This window comes from Pungitius pungitius, chromosome 12, assembly GCF_949316345.1.
Source record: "Pungitius pungitius chromosome 12, fPunPun2.1, whole genome shotgun sequence".
NCBI lineage: Eukaryota > Metazoa > Chordata > Actinopteri > Perciformes > Gasterosteidae > Pungitius > Pungitius pungitius.
Window position 1 is genome coordinate 11,288,675 of NC_084911.1, and position 19,970 is coordinate 11,308,644.

At 46.2% G+C, this 19,970-nt stretch overlaps 1 protein-coding gene across 1 annotated transcript in view; it reads right to left on the minus strand.

Annotated features, from left to right (window-relative positions):
• The window catches only part of LOC119220165 (uncharacterized), an 81,690-nt gene that overhangs the window by 23,700 nt on the left and 38,020 nt on the right, over window positions 1–19,970 (minus strand).

The following is a 19,970-nucleotide window of genomic DNA, read 5'->3' on the forward strand; positions in this document are numbered from 1 at the left end:
TTTTAAACAGGGCTGCTTGGTGTAATGATAGAGTGCTTTATAAAATACCATTTGGGCTTGGCTTAAGTCTCAATGGTTTCATCTCTCAAACTAATTTCAGGGCTTTCAAATGCATTTCAAGTTACATTATAACTGCAAATGCAGATGTGGTTAATTATTTATCCTCTGGGCAACCACTCATGAATACATTTCTCTCCAAAGCGATTTAAATGTGAAATGTCTTTGGAACCTGTACCACCACGACAAAAGCCAAACTTGTGAAATAACCAAAACAAATGCAACACACACCAGCTGCCATGGCATAGCAGAACTTGTGCAGCTTTCAGGTTGTGAGCCTAGCTGGCAGAAAGCAGACAGACAGAACTGCCCCATTTCAACACAAGGCTGCATGAATGCAGATGGCCTGGTTAAGGGCATGGAAAATAGGTTTGTTGAATAATGCATACCACATAGAACAGTATATCCAAATCCAAACAAAATCAATCCACAAATTACTGATATATATGAAATAATCAAGGCACAAAGCCGTTTTTGTCCTCGAAAAGGGGGACTTATTTTCCTCTTTTGATGTGCGATCCTTAAAAAATGTGATAAAAAAAAGTAACCCAATCATAGTCGTCTCCCTCGTTACGTGATGTAGGGCCCGAGGGCTACAGAGCAGCGAGTAAGACGTCCCCCTCCACTGAGCATGGTTCTACTGTCGTCCCAGAGCAATCCCTTGGGACCATCCTCTTTCTGCCGTTCCGAGCCGGATGAAACCCGTCACCTCATCACAATTAATGAGCACCACTTGATGCAAAGCCGAAGACATCACCTGATCATCGCTCTTATTTTACAACCTCTCTGTCTAAAAAACTCAAGTTCTCAATATGATACTTTACAAATCCATCATGTGTTCTTAAATTCTGTAATGTGGATGCAAATACCAAATACCACTGGCACCAGATGGTGGGCTGTGGCTCGCTGATGCTGGGACTGTCCAGTTCATAATGGCTGCTTATCAAGTTGAAATACAGTTGTTCAGGCATTTCATTTTTCTCCCTCAATAAAGTATTTGCATTTAATTGTTGCGAGAATCAAGATGCCCAAGCATATGGTACTGTGTGTAACCTTGCCAAGACTGTGAGGGGAAGAAAGAGACTTGTTGGTTCAGCTGGAAGGCAATTCCAACTCTAAAGAACTCTTAATGCGACCCTTAAACACATCATAGTTTCTAGTGGAGGAAGATAAATCTGGAGGCCGTAATCAAGAGGTCACATTTGTCACAAATGTCCAGCTGTTTTATTTGAATAGCCTTTTTTTTGTCTCATGGGAGAGAAAACTACAAGTTAACAACGCCTATTTTTGAAGTAGTCCCAAAACACAGTTGGTCACTTATCTGGTTTGCTCTTGTGCTTTTTAAAGAACCAGCCAGATGGACGTGTGCATTGACTGGGGTATCCGGGGATATGTGAACAGAGCTCTGTGAGGCAGAAAGCCGACCGAGTGAGCATGTGGCAAGAGGGGGAGATCTGTTCATGTCTGATTGTTTCCAGGCCTCCTTTAGGGAGGTTATGTAGCCACACAGGGTCAAAGAGTGCAAGGGTGACCGTGTGTCTCATTAACACGCTGTAACGATTGGCTGGACAGCGAGGTCAGATGACATACTTCTCAGCTGCAGCTCAAATCCAAATGTCTGTTAGAGGCAATTTCACACACAAATGAAAATCTATTATATTTATGTCATTTTAAAGTGTAATCATAAGGCTGACGATCTCGAGGTGATTGACTAATGACTTGTCTGAGCTCGTATGTGTGTTTAAATGACCTTCCAACCTTTATTTTATGTTATTTTATGTGCCCACAAGCGACTGGCTTTGCTTCTCTCACTATCCACAGACCCTGAGGTCTCTGCTGGTAACGATGTCCGTATTTTGCGTGTGTGTGTGTGTGTGTGTGTGCTAAAGTGCTTCTGGCTTGGCTGCCTGTTGCTGTAATGATGTGGGGGTATTATCGGTAGCCCTCCACACTTCCCTTAACACCCCCGCTCTCTCCTGTGGTGATGCTGGTTGCCCCGGGCTGGGTCAAACACTCCCTGATGGAAGGGTGAAGCAGCCAGGCGCCGGACAGGCTGTGAGACGAGTCCTCGGAAGGGCAGCGGCGTGTCACTCGCTCTACCTCCAGACCCTTTGGTCACACCCAGATGCTAAAGGAATGTTATAAATGATGGTTGGTTTAAAGATGATGTTAGTGGGAGTTGCGCTGTAATTTTATTATAGGGTTGTAGTCCGTTATATAAAAATAGGTTAGGGATATTATTACTTACAATGTTAGCAATGTTTCACTAAATCCATTTTTGCATCTAGACTTGAGACAACATGAGCTCCCAGGTTTAATGTTACACGTCAGTGAAAAACTCAGGGAAACGATACAAAATAATAACAATTTGAAATGGAACTGCAAGGCACAATTGCAGTAAGTATTTTTTGAAAAATCCAATCCTTATATAAGCAATGTTGTGTGTTTAGTATCTCACCTAAACCCAATTAACATATGGTTGGCTCTCCTGCACTCCCTGGTCAGCTGTGTTTCTTGGAATGCAGCCCTGTCAGACCTAATGTCTGCTTCATCTCCAAAGGGTGTGTATAAGTTTGTGTGGCTGCAACACAAGCACCGCAACAAGCAGCCCAATCTTTTGTTACGTCAGAAAGCACAAGTTTTCTCTCTGTCAGACTGAAAAATACAATTTTCTACAGAGCTGCTTAACGGATTTTGAACACACTTTTCTCCCGTAAAGTTCTTTCTGTGGGACCGTGGATACACGGCCTCTTACACCACCAACTGGCCCACTTCCTCCCCACCGCAACAAACCTCAAACCATCCCGCTTCGTTGTCAGTGCTCGACTTGCCGCCCCGGCTCCTATCGCAGCATATCTCCACTCCAGACAGAGATCCGCAGAAAGTAGGCAGGCACGGCTCAGTTCCTCTCGCCCACAGAGCCACTGTGTCATTTGTGTGTGTGCAACGTGAATCCGTGAATAAAGCAAAAAGGGGAGTGTGGGTAATGAATAATGCAGACATGAGGATGTTGCGCAGAGCCTTCTTGATGACGTACTCTCTGAGATGTGAGTCACAGTATGCGTTTTTCTTTTTCCTGGATGTGTGTTGGAGGATCATATGAACAATGTCTCCACACGTATAGAATAGTTTGTTTAAAAGTATATTATAAATTATTACCAGCCTTTGATTGCCTAAAATTAAAACATGGCTTCTATTTATCCATTTCCAATAATTAAGATACTATGCAGTAATGTTAATGTTGCAGTCACATTAATGATAAAAGTCATCGTATTGTATGTGTTTGCAGTAGAATAAGATATTGGGTTAATTAGACCCTGTAGCCTTCGCAAATGTCTTTTATTTTGTTCTGGCTCGTCTGGTTGTTACGTTATTTAATTAATTTGCCGGGTAGGTCTACCTTCATGTTTAGAATCATCCATAACGATTGAATAGGAGTTTATGGAGGCAGAGCCGGTCGGTTGTCGGACCCTGGTCAGAGCTGGCCGATGCTACGCTGTGATTGGCCCGCCTGCATTCAACAAGAGGGACTTAATTGGCCTATGGCGGCCTGGAAAGCGTCATTGTCGAGCACTGCTATTTAAAGAATGTAGTCTTTTTATCTAGATATACCTTGAATACTCTCAAACGTTTTGTCAACGAGTGATGAATGGGGACTTAATGACTCCACAAACAAAATGAATAAGTGGAGGTTCCCTGCCCGTTTTGGAACAAACCCACACACCCCCCCGTCCCCTGCAGAAGCTGCCGCGAAGAGCCAAAGAGTTCGGCCTTTCGGCTGCAAGGGTTTCACAGTTCAATGAGGCCCAGTGTTGGTTGAGGTAGGTGTGAGGTCATCACCAGAACATCCCAAACCCTTCTCTCCCCCTCCTCAGGTCTGGGCTGCCCACCACTACCCCAAGGCAGCGCACGTCAAACACCCAACGCGCTTACACAAACTGACATGTGAATCCTGCCACAGCTTAGGGCAGACATAACTCCACCTCTAACAGACTGCCGTGACCTGAGAGGAGAGAGTCCTCCGTGGAGAGGGAATGAACGAGAGAGAGCGGTAACATATGCTTTGGATTGGGCACACAAGCAAGACAGAGGGACCATATAAAGAAAGTGAGATCAAGTTTAATGAGATTAATGTTTTTTTAGACGCTTTTACATTGCTGTGCAACTTAAATGCCAATCGTGAATGAAATTGAAATTGGAAATTGGAAAAGTACTCATAAGGGGAGAAGAGGAGAGTGTTGCAGAGATAAACGCAGTATTTAGCCTCTGCATTGTTTTCTCTCAGGCTCATGAAGCCTCTCCGAATTTAATAAGGGTTTTGGAAAAATGAAAGGCGGGGGAGGGATGGAGAGAATAGAAAGAGCCAGATGAGGGAAAGTGAGTCAGGGGGAGAAAGAAGTGGGGCCAGTCATCGTTTGCCACTGTAATCTCCTATATGTGGGCGGCTGCAACCCTTCTTACGGCGTCACCCTCATCATTCCACTCATTGCAAAGTCTTTGTGCAGGTTGGTTCGCAGAACGTGAACATAACGTAAGGCGGGGGGGGGTAAATTCCACGAGAATAAGGCGAGAATATTGATACAGGTCTGAGAGGGGCTGTGAGAATCTCCTGCGCTGGTCCCAGCGCACCAAACGGATACGCGTGTTCATCCACGTGGTCTACGTCGCGCACCCTCTTACCTTGAATTCTAAAGTCACGGTTCTGCCGGATAATAAGCGGAATTCCCAGAGAGAACTCAGAAACAAGCTAAAGAGCACCAAGCAGTCTCCCTAATTACCGGCCCACCGGGAGAGTGCAAGTCGATGCTATCGAGCTGTGGAATTACAGAGAAAAAAGCACCATGTGATCATTCCGTCGCGCAGCATTTGCGTTCGGTGAGACCACTGGATTCATCCGGCGTGGCACGTCTTCGTCTCTTCTGGTCACAAATCATATTGGGACTTTTGAGCTCACGGAACATTTGAGTGCACAACAATGTGGATCTCTCCTGGGGCTCTACAATATCGAACCTCAGCTGCTCTCCCCATGCCCCCCCCCATCGCTTGCCATCCCCAATGGGGCCAATTATTTCATAAGCTCAGCTCAGGTGAGTTTGAGCTTGTTCATGTGGGCAGGCTTGTTGCTAAGCATAAGGGGGAGTGGCAGACGGCGAGTGAGACACACACACACACACACACACACACACACAGAGAGAGAGAGAGAGAGAGAGAGAGAGAGAGAGAGAGAGTCGGTGAGAATGGCTCAATGTCCACTTCCTTTCTGGTCCGTCGGTGGTCCACTGTCAATCCCAGCTTCCAGTGACTCTCAGTGATGTGTGTCAGTCAGGCCTTGTGGGTAATTCTGGTACCGCAGTGTTAAAAATTTAACAGAGTAATCCTTGTATTTGGGAGGGAAGGAGGAACCCGAAGGGCTTTGTTTGTCCCATGATCCTCTTACCATCTCAAGCTGAATGTACTCCCCACTCTCACAACCTCCTCCGTTGACGAGCAATAACATTTCACAAGCTTTGCAACCCCATTCAGCCGCTGTGTCTGAATGTTCTGGAACAGAATCTGCCGAGATTACAGGGTTCAATTCTCACTGGAGCCGCCGGTACATCTACAAATTCATGGGCCCATGGGACCGTGGGAAACTTTGGATGAAACTCTTCATAAAATGGCACACTGCAGCTTGAATTCCTAAAGCATCCAAATGTTTTTGCTTCTTTGAGTTGCACTTGGGACCTTTGCACATTGATGCTTTATCCATAAGAGCGGCAGTAGGGCTGCACGGTATGGCCAAAAATCCGCTAGCTCAGACCACCGGGCGCTCTGTGATGACGTGTAAAAATAAAATCTGCCGCTTGCCGAGCGGTGTGAACGGTATGTGAGAACTTCATACCGTAAGGAGATCTGATACCGGTGTACCGTGCAGCCTTAAGCGACAGTGATAAGAAGCAGAAGAAATAACTTTCATCTTCGAATAACGAGGGCGGACAAAGTGCCAATAGGGGATTATTGCTAGCGTTTGTATAATTGTGTTATTGTTGTTGTTTATGAGGCATGAATTTATTACCTCCTGTTCATTTCGATGGCTATTAAAACCAATTAATTTTCTCCGTGGTAACAGACTGAGCTGTCTCAGTTGATGTTGTCTCAGTTAGGAATGGGATGCTCTGGGCGCCAAAATAGTGAAGTGGGTGAGTTTTCTATTGTTAACAAAACATCAGGTTGATTTCTTCAGAGCTACGGAATATTAAATGATCCGTCTTTGGTCTCACCTGTCTTATTGATTAATATAGAAACGGGTGATTATCAATATCCATTGGTATCCATATTGTGCATACAGAAATGAACGGCATTAAAAGAAAATAATCCAAACCTTAAAAAAGGAATAGTATACTCTCTCAATACCTCTGGCAATCCTGTTATGTTAGTTTGAACATCATACATGAGTCTTGCCTCATTGGATCCAAAGGCTCATTGAATTTAACTGCACATGCAACTGTGTACCCTTCCAACACAAATAAAATCATAATAGCCTCGTCCCACACCGTCCCACAGAGCTACCGGAGGCCCTGGTCGACTTCTATCAGATATAACTATGTTTAACACTCCCTGGTGTTTTGCATGGCTTTAATTAAACAGTGTTGTCTGATCTCAAAGCATTCCTCTCATTACATTCATTACCACCGTGTTTTCTCATTTCCCCACCGGATCTTTGGCTGTGTTTGTCAAGGACGTGGAGGGTGTGGACGTTGACATTAAAGCGTGTTTGACAACGAATGAAAGGAGAGCAGTTAACACAGGAGCTCTCATCATCAGCCCCCCCCTCTCTCCATTGTTTGTCCTTCCACGCTCTCACTATTGTTTGCTCTACCACTTTGTCTTTTTCACTGCCACTCAATCTTTGCGTGTTTTGAATCCTGAATTATTTTCCTTGTTTTACTTTCTGTTTCGTTCTCTACATATACACAACATATATATAAAGAGATAAAATTGATACTGGAGAACAATTATGATCAGATTGTGTGCTGAATGCTGAATGTTTCTGCATCGAGGGAAATGATCTATCGCTTGCTCAATCAAATCTGACAGCGGCAGCTGTTTAGAACCTGGTCACATTGAATCGTCTGACTGAGCTTCGGGCACAACAAAGGGGAAGCCAGAGGAATTTGTATGGGTACACGCACACACGGATAAACACACACACACACACGCACGCACACAAACACACACGGAATGTAAAAAATGTGGCGACCTTCTCTGCGTCCATGTAAAAGTGCAGGTCACTTTGTACAGGAAGTGAGAGTGTTGCAGTGCCCCGTACGCTCCACGCCGCCAGATGTGGTCGTGCGCTGGTTCGTTTCCAATGAGACTTTGCCACGAACATGGTTGAAGCGCTGACTTTATGCAGCCTCCCGTCCTCAGTGTTGTGACGTGGCTGAGACTGACATGTTTTTCACAGCCAGACAACGGGAGATGAAGATGAGCAAGAGGCTGATTAACAACAAATGTCACCGCGCCAGTCCATGTGCCGGCGGAATTTACCCCCCCCACCTCAGACACAATGTCCCATGAAATGACAGCCTGCGAAAAGATTAGAGGCAACTCCGCAAGAAAGAGGAAAGTAAAAGGATGTTATCTGTGGTGCCCAAATGGGTTTTGTTTTTTAAAGCCTCAAGAACATCAAGTGCTGTTGACTGAGACTGAGAATGGCGGCTCCATGGCTCCAACGTTTCCCCAGGCTCGAAACCCAAAGCCCCTCGCACCCGTGTGACCGCGGCATCCTCAACAGCCTCCAGCCCGACAACGCCGCCGCACAAGCGTAACCTTGACGTGCTGTCTGCAATGCAGCGGATGGCTGGGAGAGAGAGGTGACCCCCCCCCCCCGCCTGCCACCAGAGAGAGATCTGCCGCTGCCGCTGCTGCAGTACAGGACACCTCTGCTACATACGCCCCTCCCCCCCCCCTCCCTCTCGTCACTCTACATCCTATCTCACTTAATTTTTTTACCCCCTCTCCTCCCCAAAGAGGGGGAGGAGAGGAAGGATCCTGCACTGTCCTCTGACAGATGTGCATCGGGGTGTTCATGGATCATTGCACAAACATACACACACACACACACACACTCAGAGACCAGGAGCACCACCACATTCTGTCCTTGATAGCAGCTCTCTGTGTGTCTCCATTACTTTTGAGAAGAGAAAAAACAACATGATCTGTAATCGACTTCGGTCGCATCTATTACAGATCTTGCTGTTGTTGGGACACAATCCTAAAACAGTTTGTGTTTTCCTTTCAACACCTCCTCACTCCCCCCACCCCCTCCCCTCCCTCTCTGATGCTCCAGCTTAAAAACCCACACATTGTTTTTCGTGCAGGTACACACACCTGCCTCCAGGTGCAGCGCACTCACTCTCCAATCGCCCACCGCGTGTGTATTTTAAACATGGAGGGTAGAGGAGCTTTCTGTGGTGTAGAGAAAGGGATGAGGGAGGCTAAAATTGGCAAGTGTTTAGTGAAGTCCAGTCACCCGGGTAGGTGGAGGAGACTCAGTGTGGGCAGAGGAGCAGGCGAGCTTACTATACAGCACAGCACACATGGAGCGACTGGCTATAAGGCTATTGTTTTCCTGCACCCCCGCGCCTCGTCTCTGCTCTGCGATTGGCAAAAATAAGACTACATCTCTCAGCGGGCTTTGATCAATGATGCATTTTCTCTCACATTCCACGCCTGCGTCCCTGAAGCCCACTCAAATCTATAAATAATCCCCGTGAGCCTGTGCCTTGGCCGGGCTCCTTCTGTCTCGTCAAGAGGCTGGCAAACCAACTTATGGGGGGGGGGGGCTCTGGTTTGGTACTTGCACCCCGCTTCTCTTTGATCTGCAGGATGGTCAGCAATAATTCTCTTTTGCATTGAATTGGTAAAGAACACACTGGGACTGTGCCTCGACTATAGAATCAAACCAAATCTGTTTCAACTTTATACCCCCCTAAACCTCCACGTCTGCATTTCAGAATTTTAAAATTTGATATAAAAACCACACAATGAGCCTGTAACATACGATTTCGATAACAGTCAATATAGCTTGTTAACATTTTTATAGGATTTGATACAGCTAACAATGCCAATGGAAATGGCACAATGAGTCATTTCAATGAATGTATTATCACGATTTGTAATTGCTACTTTTGCTTGAGCAAAGAATACTTGTCCCACCACCGGTTAAGGCCGACTAGTGACGACTGGTACGACCCATTTTTGTTCTTTTCCAGTAGTGGAGTCAAAAGTGGGACATGGGAGGAAGTGGGTGTGTTTGAGTAAATGCTCAGTGGAGGGAGGGAGACACGGGGGCACAATGGTTCAATGTGTCCACTTTGCAACAGAGCTCTAGGTGAAGGTGACCCTTTCTGTTCGCCCCGCAGAACCCGAGTGACAGGACCGCAGTGGGGACGCTCCGTACCGCCCCCGAGCGGATTGGGGTTCGGTGGTTTTATGCCCAAGATGGGTCGGCAGGAGACGGAGACACTGGTCCAAACTGGATGAGCAAGGGAGAACGACGGATCGTATTTTTAGGTTTCGGCCTCACTCCTTTAAGACGAGAGAGGTGTGAGAGTGAGGATTCCCTGGGAGAGAAACAGCAGGACGGGGGGGGGGGGGGGAGGAGCGGTGAATGCGATGAGGATGCGTAAGAAAGCCACCCTGATATCCGGGCCTCGAATCAAGCTGACCCAGTTTCATTAGCTGCCACATTAAAGCAAACTCATCTCTCCTAGCAAGGACATGCTCTTGTCGTTAAAGGTCATGTAAAGGTGATTGAGGGGATTGTGGCGCCGTAATCATTCACGCCGTCCTCTTTTGTTTGTAACGGTTGTTACGCCCAAACAATCAAAGAATTTGATCCAATCTCATGCAGAACGATTCGTAATGAGGCGATGCGAACAGTTTGTCTTTGTTCTTTTTTAGGGGGGCCAAATTGAGTCAAATCTCTTTTAAGATTATGCGCCACCTCTTTGTGTTCTAATGACTTTTGAGTTGTAAAGCAGCCTTAAACAGATCCTGTTAGCGCTACTACACTATCCCAGGGAGATCAACTTTGATCCAAACCGCACACACATACACGCTCCCACACGCGCTTCGGAGAGGCGCCGTACACGACGAAGGAAGCACCGAAAAGAGTCCGATGAGTGAGTGAAGTTGGGTTATTTTAGTCCTCCGCTGTGTTATCTATTCACGCGGTTGACCTTACAGCTCCCCGTGGAGCACAGAAAACCCTCTCAGCTTTCAAGCAGCCGCCAGCAGTAGAACCACATAGGCAGTAAAGGGAGCTGCGTCCAGGGCTGGGCCCACAGCCCCTGTCATTACCCCTCGCTGTGGGGAGCCAGGCCCGGTTGTTAAAGACCCGTCGAGCTCATTTACAGGTTCATACTCGTACCTCGGGTCTCCTCTAGAATGTGTTGACGTGCATCAATGTTGAAGAAGCGCCTTTATGTCTGTCATACATGTGGACGCCTGAAGGGGTTGACTTTAGCGTGAGGCTGAGGGACACACTGAAGGTCACGTGTTCCCCACATCTAACTAACCAGAACTAATTCAGCTTGAGCCCCGCAATCATTCATCAGATGTTTAAGTCACTTGTTTTCAGACAGGATAGTTGTACCTCTGCACCTCAGGTATAGCTTGCAATTGCGCAGAACTACAGCAATTTGTCCCCATTATCATTATGTCATTAATGTTACCTCGTGATGAGAGTAAAAGGCGACACCTTGACAAGTTCGGCTGAAGGCATTAACCTTTCAAAACAAAAACCTACTTCATCAACTATAACAACTCCTCATTCAGTGAGGATTATAGCCATGGAAAAATACAATAGACAGTGTGTACTTATAACGTTTATGCAAAAATAAAGAACTAATGGATTATCTTGATGATTGAAAGCTTGTTGTGACATCACAACCATGCAGAAATCCTGACGGCTTGTTTAAAAGGTTTCAATTCTATAGCACTAAAACATCTTTTATCATCAAAATAAACCCGTTGTACAATATGCCCTTCAGAACTTTTTGGAGATGGTGTCACAGCATTACTCATATCTCTCCAAGGACTAAAAAAGGCTTTTGTTGGGCATTTGCTTAATTATGGAGAGAGAAAAGTGCAGAGTGAAGCACTTGATGTCCTTTAAATGGGGAAAATAAAAATGCCACAGCGGAGGGTCTGCTTTGACACACCAGGCCGGCGTGTGTGGGTGTCACGAGAGCGTGGAGAGGGAAGCAGGGGTCAGAAGGGCTGTTGAATGGTTTGGGGTGGTGCAGTGACAAATCCAGCTCGACCACGGCTAACAACAAAGTCAACAAAGGAAGGTTGAGTCATTTTCTACCTTTAGAAAAAATAAAGTAAAAGTATATTGTTTGTCTGCCAAAACGAGTGGGTCAAAGCTTCGATGTGCGCTTAAAAAATGCCTCACTCTTACGGGGCGGATGGTGTTGGAGCTGACAGTTTGTCTATGAAATGAAAGATGTTCCACGAGAGTGTCTCGTGCTGTTGGGGTCCTACAGGGCCCTCCTCTCCTCAGCCATCTCCCCCCCCGGTTTCCCCTCCTTCCCTTCCTTCCCTCCTTTTGGCATCTCTTTCCCAGGGTCTAAACGGGCTCCTATTACTATGACATCATTTGTGTGGTGTCGCCGTGAGTCCCATCCACCTGGGGTGTTCAGCAGGATGGGGTTCAGTCAGTGTGCGAGGGGAAGAGCCTTTTGTCACTTCCTGCACAAAGGGCTTATTGTGACTAAACGTCGGTGGACATGCTGATTTAATACACTCATTGAAAGAGAGCAGCAACACCGGCTTTGCACTGCTCCACTGTACAGGTTTAGTGTGCAGGAGGGATTTAGCAGTATTGCAAGACTGCAGAAAGATGACAACAATATCACTGAAAGTTTTACTACATGGTTGCAGTGGATGTTGGGAAGAGGCACCTCAGGGCTTCTTCTATTGCTTCTATCTCTGTGTTATGTATATACAGTATGTTCATCACTTCCTATCACTTCCCTCCTAGATCCATTTTTGAGGGCACTTGAAGGGTGTCATTATGTACTGTGGCAACCCACGGGTGCAGGTCCCTAGGAGCATAAATCTGCACCAAGGTCAGGTGACTAAAAGGGGAAACGCCCCGCCCCCCCTGGAGACAACGAGCGGCTCAGCTGCGGCTCATGAGGCTGACGACGGTTGGACCCGCTATAAAGGACCAACCATTCCAACAGCCAAGGAGAACTAGACGTGAGTAGGAGCTGGCGGCAGGCCGAGGCCTGCGCTAACACATGTGCGTTAACCTCTAGGGACTTTTCTTCTGTGTATCCCGCAGTGAGGAGACCGAGGGACCCGAACCCTCAAAAGAGGAAGAACTTGCTTTTGCCCTTTTTTCCTTTTTTCTTTTGTTTGGACGTTTAGAAATAAATCATACCTTTTTTGTGCAACCACTCGTGACTCCAAGCGGATTCTTTTTGCCCACACCCGTGGATTGCCACAGTACACACAACATAATGCAAATACTCAGCATCTCATTTGATCAAAAAGAAAAGACGAGTCCCTCGTCGCTTCTTCATTACTTCTTCTAGGGTGAAGCTTATTTCACTTCCAAAAAGACCAGACGCAAAACACCAGATCCATTCACACACATATGTTATAGTTTTCTCCACCAGAGTAGCAGCGGGCCAGCTCCAAACAACAGCTTCATCTGCATGCCGTCCTTCACCCCGCACATTGTTTTTCTTCTCATGGGCGACGCAGAGCAGTGTTGTCAATCAAAATGCGGTTGACTACATCTGAACCGAGATTACAATGAGCTGCTATATTCTGGTGTGCGATCAGCGATGCCTTTCTTTCAGGGAAACTAGGGACAGCTGCGTCGAGCATTTTTATTATAACAACAAACCTGTCTGTGACAGATCACAGGCAAATTATGAGCAGGAAAAGGATAATTACCAATTATTATTTTTTACATATGTCTACACACAGTATTTAAAGGATAATTCATTGATTCTGACATGATTTTCCAGGTTGTGGAGTTCAGCAGCTGCATGATGACACGGGTCTATCTATCAAATGATGAGTTTTTATTTTGATCTCAATGCAAAAGAAGATCTTGGGAGTGGCCTTTTTTTCCCAGAAAGGTAAAATGATTTGGATATGCTCTAGATGGGTCCACTGCTTCTGGCTGCTGGCAGAACGTAAACAGAGAGGAACCTCAATTTGGGGGAATCCCTGCATTCTGCTAAACCCATCAAAGGCTATATTCAGGCCTCACCAGGGCAAATGCTAAATACATAGTACCCTGCCACGAGTCTTTTTGAACTGTTGTACTTCTACAATGTACAAAAATCTATTTCCAACATAAAGAAATGGGTTGAGAAGAGAGCGAAGTCGCCAGAACAGAGGAGCCTGTCGAGATGTTTCGTTGTTTTATTCCTCAAGAAGCTTAGCCTCATGACATTGATCCTACTTGATTAATAGTTTATATGTTCTAAGCAGAATAAGGAATGTATACCCACCCCCAAAACAATGTGAAACTAGACTCAATATCTTTTTTCCACATAAAATACAATCTGGTTGTCTTTAAAGCATGCACAACATAAAACAACTAGATCCTACTTCAAGCTAAATGTAAAACTCCTTTCTCCCTGTCGATGTTTTTACCCACTGGTGTAACTTTTAATAATAACATTAGCAATGACTCTGGGAAGTGAAGATACAATCGGCTGTATATTCAGCCCAGTATCTGATTGCTTCACACAATTAATGCTGCTCAAGATGAATGGAAAGTGTCGAGGCGATAAAGTTGCTTGTACAGTACAGCAGCACCGGCAATAAACTGTGCTGCTCTGCAATCCTCCATCTCAACCACCAGCTGGGAAGAACTATTGTCACAGCAAGGCCCAAGGTTTTTATTGCAGACACTTGTTTTACAAACTGATGGCCTTCCTGCCGGGGGAAAAATAAATAATCTGTGAGCAGCAATGAAGGGAGTGATCTACTAAGTCACATAGGAAGTGGCCTTTCCCTAGAATTCAATTAAAAAACGATCTAATAGATGGTTTTCGGGCGCGCCTACTTCGAGAAGCCCGGAACACGCCCGAGTTCAAACTCTGTTTTCCCCTTTGTTCTCATTCACAGACCTGCAATAAGGGCCGTGGGCGTGATGTGGGGATGCAGAGAGAAGGTAGAGGGAAGGGGATTAATGGCAGTACCAGCATCGCTTTCACAGTTGATAGTAATCATATCCCATTACTTGTGGAAGCGACACATTTGCCTCTGCGGGCAACCGCTCATATTTTGGGGTTTCTGCTGAAGGCCCCTTCTATCCAGTTAACGGATATCTGGGTTGAGACGCTGCTTTTCTGTGTGCTGGTCATTGCCAACAAGCCTGATTAGCAACTTGAGATGTGATATGAGCTGAAAGACAATGTCATCGACCAGATTCACAAATGACCAGCTTAAATGATGGCTAATAAAAAAGCTGAGTCGTCAGGCCATAGCCGATGGGTTCTGTGATTGCATTATGACAATAACGCGACCCCCCCGCCGCCCCTTGGAAACCTGAGAAAAAAGGCTGTACACCCGAGGGAATCATAGGCTCCTAGGATGTATTCAATACCGTGATGTGTTTGTGTTCATCCTGTGTTTCTTTAATAATTATTCAGTTTGAAAAGATAAATGCACAAAAGTGGTCAACAGAGTGACCTGGTTGCCGTGCAACTCGTGTTAATTGAAACTCAAAGAAGGCTATCATTTCAAGGGCCAACAGAGGGAAAAACATCTGGAAATGTCAACACATTCACAACCTCCACCTGTTTCAATTTGTTCACATGCATCAGCTCAGAAAACAAGACGTGGTAAGAAACAGCTACAAAGGGGAAAGCTCATTAAGCATAGTGCATCCGCTCCTTGAGATGTGCAGAGGAGGTCTCAAGGACACCAATCTAAGTGTAACAACAAGAGGCAGGGCCCTTCGGATTCAACTCTGTCCAAACAGTGAGAAAATGCAGAGAGGAATCGATACAGCGGCTGATGGAAGTGTGAGGTGAGTGAAGCCGTGGCTGCCTGCCTGTGTGTTATCCAGCACGGCGGCTAATTCCACACACTGTCTAAGTCGCGGACGGGATGCGGAGATACAAAAGGAATAGATTAATGAAATCACGCTGTTTTTCCTCACTCTCTGGATGTTCTCATCAATCTGCCAAGAATTGATTTTACGCACGCAGTTCTTTCAAATTGAGTTGGATCATGGAAGATGGAAGGTGGAGGGTGGAGGGGTGACGGAGAGCTGTCTAGAAAAGCTCAACAGCATAAAGGGCATTAGTGCACTTATGGACTCTCCATGGTTTCCCTCCGTGTGCTGAGTCAGCACGATGCAGGAACGCTGGAGCACAGAGCCGCCACAAGATCACGCACACAGGAGACATGGCCTGATCGTTTGGCCTTTAGCTTCTGCTTTTTTTAAGTGAAGAGAAAACTTTTTCCAGCGACACATCCTTTTTTCATTTCCCTGTTACACTCCTATAGCAGACGAAGTTGTGGCCAGACATGCATAGAAACAGCCCCCAAAATATGCATGCTCTGCACCTTACACCACGATGCTCTCTTGAATTAAGCGGCCTGCTCATGTGACCGGCTGAGGATGGACGAGGCTTAGGAGTCTCCTTGCACGCTGGTTTTTCATCAAGTCGCTGATGAAACAATAGCTCACGCCACAGCCTGCTTGTTACAGGTACGTTTTAAATCCACCGCAGGATTCATTTTTGATGGAGGCCTAAAGTGGGAAATCACTGGTTGAGCCAGTCAGGTGCCACCAGTCTTCTGTCAAGGAAGATCTTCGGGGGGAGTTGATGAGAACATGAACAACGGAGAAAATATGCGTCTCATCCATTCTAACGTGAGGGGATTTAGGAGAGATAAATGTCACCAAAGTGCGCTTCCACGTTCAATATCCTTGATGCGCAATATGTCCAGCTGCTTTCACACTATTATTATACATGTTTGTCATTTCCAAACGGCAGAGCAAGATATCTCTGTGTCTGTGTCTGTGTGTGTGTGTGTGTGTGTGTGTGTGTGTGTGTGTTTGTCCTTCGCTGTCCTCCGCAGCCGTCCAAAAACCCATCCACTTCCCACTCGGCTCAGGACTCAAGGACACCCGGTGTCGGAGGTGGTGTCACTTGGACACGAGCCACATTGCTTCAACGATAATGAACAAGCGGGTCCGTGCAGAAGCGGGGGCTCATGCTAGTTTAGTTAGCCAACTAGCAACGGGTTAATTAAACCTGCACCACAACATCATTTCAGCCTTCACTGATCTATCGACATCTACAGCTCTATGTATGGTTAAGTTCTCAGTGTATGCAATGTACAATTTATGGATATAATTTGCAGATATAAATACATTAAATATTACAGCGTTTACCGCATGTAATCTTATGTGTGGCGTGGCCCCTCAGGCCCATTGTGCCGGGGGCCGCGCAGGAACACCACTCTACTCTCCAGCTCGCGATACGTCAATAACACATTTCCACTGTGCCGGCCACTACTTCAACCCATCCAGTCAAAGGCTCCATCAATAAGGGATGTAGCCATTGACCTGATACGACAAGCGAGCTAATGGCCCCATGCACGGCAGCCATAACACACGGCGCAGGGCAGGTCAACACACGCCACGCCTGCTGTCGATCACAACTCCCGTCAGTCCGCAATCAATACTTGAAGTGGGTGGGTGGCAGGGGGGGGCGGGGGGGCAATTGGCACCGGACTGGAAGATGCTTATGACCGATAGCTGGCCGCACGGTTCCTATATCACCTTCACAGCGTTGACTCTGGGAAATGGGATCCTGCTTCTTCTCCTCATCTATCTCTCTGGAGGGAAGGGCTGATGGGGGGAGGGGGAGGCCGGAGGTTGGAGTAGCACATCCTCTTACAAGGACGAACTCCGGCATTAGAAAACAGTACACGTGTGTGTGTGTGTGTGTGTGTGTGTGTGTGTGTGTGTGTGTGTGTGTGTGTGTGCGTGTGCATGCGTTTCTGCGTGTGGTCAAGTGTATGCTTGTGCTTGTGGTCAGAAGGCCGTCCCCTGTGTTCCGCTCCGGTGCTCCTCACCTCGCCGTTTGATAATCGGATTGCTGCGCGGCTATCCGCTGGTCTAATGGCGCCGTGCCAGCTTCAAGATTTGGATGACCGTCAAACCCTCCTTCCTCCACCCAGAAGTTCTTCCTCTGCTATCCGACTGCATATCTCTCTGTCTTGTCAACACCCACAACTCCATGCAGCTTTCACTTTGACCTCTTCAGATTGGTGCATGGTTTGTATTTGTTTGTAACCCCCCCTCCCCCCCTCCCCCGGGCTGTTTTCTTCCATTCAATCATTTTCAGGACGTGTCAATTCAACCAACCATATCTGTTTTTCTTTCCCTTACGATTTCCCTGCATCCTTCGGCGGACCTGCTTTTCTGATGCTCTCCTCTCGTCTCGTCTCGTCTCGTCTCGTTTCCTCTCCTCTCCTCCCTCAGCTCCCTGAAAGCAGGCGGCTCTGTGATGCCGGTCGGCAGTGGTGTTTTGAAGTGACACAAACACACACAATATGGCACTATAAGTAGCAGGTGCGGAGAGAGGCTGCACCACGGGGACTGGTGTGGTTGCCAACACCACGGATGCTTATTCCACTGTCTAAACAACAGCACACACACACACACACACACGCTGTACCCTCCTCACAGCCGTGAGCGGTGTTAACAAGAGACGCACACCTGTTCACCCCACTTAAACACACAGGCACATATGCGTGACCCGAGGGACTTGTATCAGTCGCAGCATGAGGAGCCTGTGAAGAGGGTGTGAATGCTAATTAACGGAGGTGATGGAGACGACTGACACAAACTACGCGTTCACTATAGATTCTGTGGCGTCCGAAAGCTGATCCCAGTTCAGCAGTTTCTTTGATCCCCTCCCTCTTGACCTGCAGTTAACCCCGTCAACGGGCCGCTTCGTTCTCTTGTAGAGCTTCATTTGGTAAAAATATTTTTGATCTCAGCTTAACTGCAGTTATTAGATAAACATGAAGTGGAGAATCTATTCTCTCAATAAGTCATTTTAAGGAAAAAGGGGTGCTCCTTCAACTTTGTCCAGTGCTCTGCCTATAGCAACCTCAGTGAGTCTCTCTCTTACCGCACTGTGTAATTACTATGTAAACATGTAATAAAATCCTTAATATACTGTCCGATTTTATTGAATTGGAAAAAAACGTACGTAGAATTTTGAAAATATGAGAGTTGTCACTGTAGATTAACACTAACTACACATATCAGTCATGTGAATCTCTACCCCGTGTCAGCTGAAGGAAGGGGATCATTTCTAATAGTTGAGGATATTCAATCTGCATGTGATTTGAATACAACTGGGAAAATTAAACAAGAAAAAAAAACAGGTAGCAAAAACAAGATTCAAATTCTTTCTCCATTCTTTTAGTTAATTTTGATTTTGGCACTTAATCAGGACTGAACACATTGACTATGGATCATGTCATTCAGGACAGGAGAAAGATCATCTTGCAATGTGCGGTCAATAAATGTTTTACGACTAGTTAAAATACTGAATTGAGCACACATTCAAACACACACACACACACACACACACACACACACGTATGGTCTGAAACGACCCCTGTGACTGAGAATCCACTGGAGGAACACACATACGCGGTTTTGTTTTACCTGAAAAACCAGTGGATACGTTTGTTTAAAAATGGCGCCCTTCAGCTGCCGGAGAACACACAAAGAGTCTCTCTTGCAAACAGCGGTCCTCACGCAGGCAGCCTTTTTCGTTTTGAGTGTGAGAAAGCTGCCTTTGTCTTCCCCAACCTGTCTCTGAGAGACAAGGCCGGACCTATGGTCAGGTTGGATGAGGACAGGAAGACGGGACTGGAAGCCGTGAGCTAAGCTAAGCTAAGCTAAGCTAAGCTAAGCAACACAATACGGCTCTAAATGTGTCGGATACGACGCTCTGGAAACAATCGAGCGGGATCCACGTTGGGCACTCAATTAGTTAGATTGAGATTCTTGTGTTTATTTCTTGCGCGTGCTATGTGTAACCTACACCCACCGGCTGACAATCACGGCTACACCTTGACCTTAATTCTCTCTGATTACCCAAAAGACTTCTCTGCTGCATGAGTGTGTGACCTTCTCTCACAATCACGCACTAGAAAAGTTACACTTTGCTCATGTGCGTACATCCACACCGACACACGTGAACACACACAAAGACTTCGATCTAAATAAAGGCCCCGGACAAGGAGTGCTTCTCACACAAAATTGTCAAGGCTGTTGACAAACAGGTCAGCCTGTGCTCAGTGCTTGTACCCACTTACTCTGACTGACCTGCTCGGTTCGGTCTAATTGGAATCTGACATTATGCACAGTGACCTCAAAAAAAGGACACTTTGTTTCTGGGAACTTATTACAGCTCTATGCAGCTAATTTGGCATGTTTTTGTTGAAAGAAATTCAGATTACATTCATTGTCTGCATGGTAGCATGCACTACATTATGCATATCTACAATAGCAGGTGTTTTTAAATGGTGACATTCACATTGTGGTTGGTAAGTCCCTACCATTAGGATGCTTTTAAGAATGTTTACCTTATGGATGCATTCAAGCACTCGAGGGAGAAAAAAATGTCACAGCTGAAAAGTATTAATTGTATGGACCAAACACTGTGTTTTCATGATATGAACAACTAGTGGCTGTATTGACAGTATTCTTTCGAACATTTTTGGTACTTACAGTAAGCGTCATCAAGGATCATATAGTGGATTCGACTTTTCTCAAAGTATTGTACTTTTTCTATGACTTTTATCGATCGTTTCCTGACTCGTTTTCCTCTTGCTGCGAGGGAAAA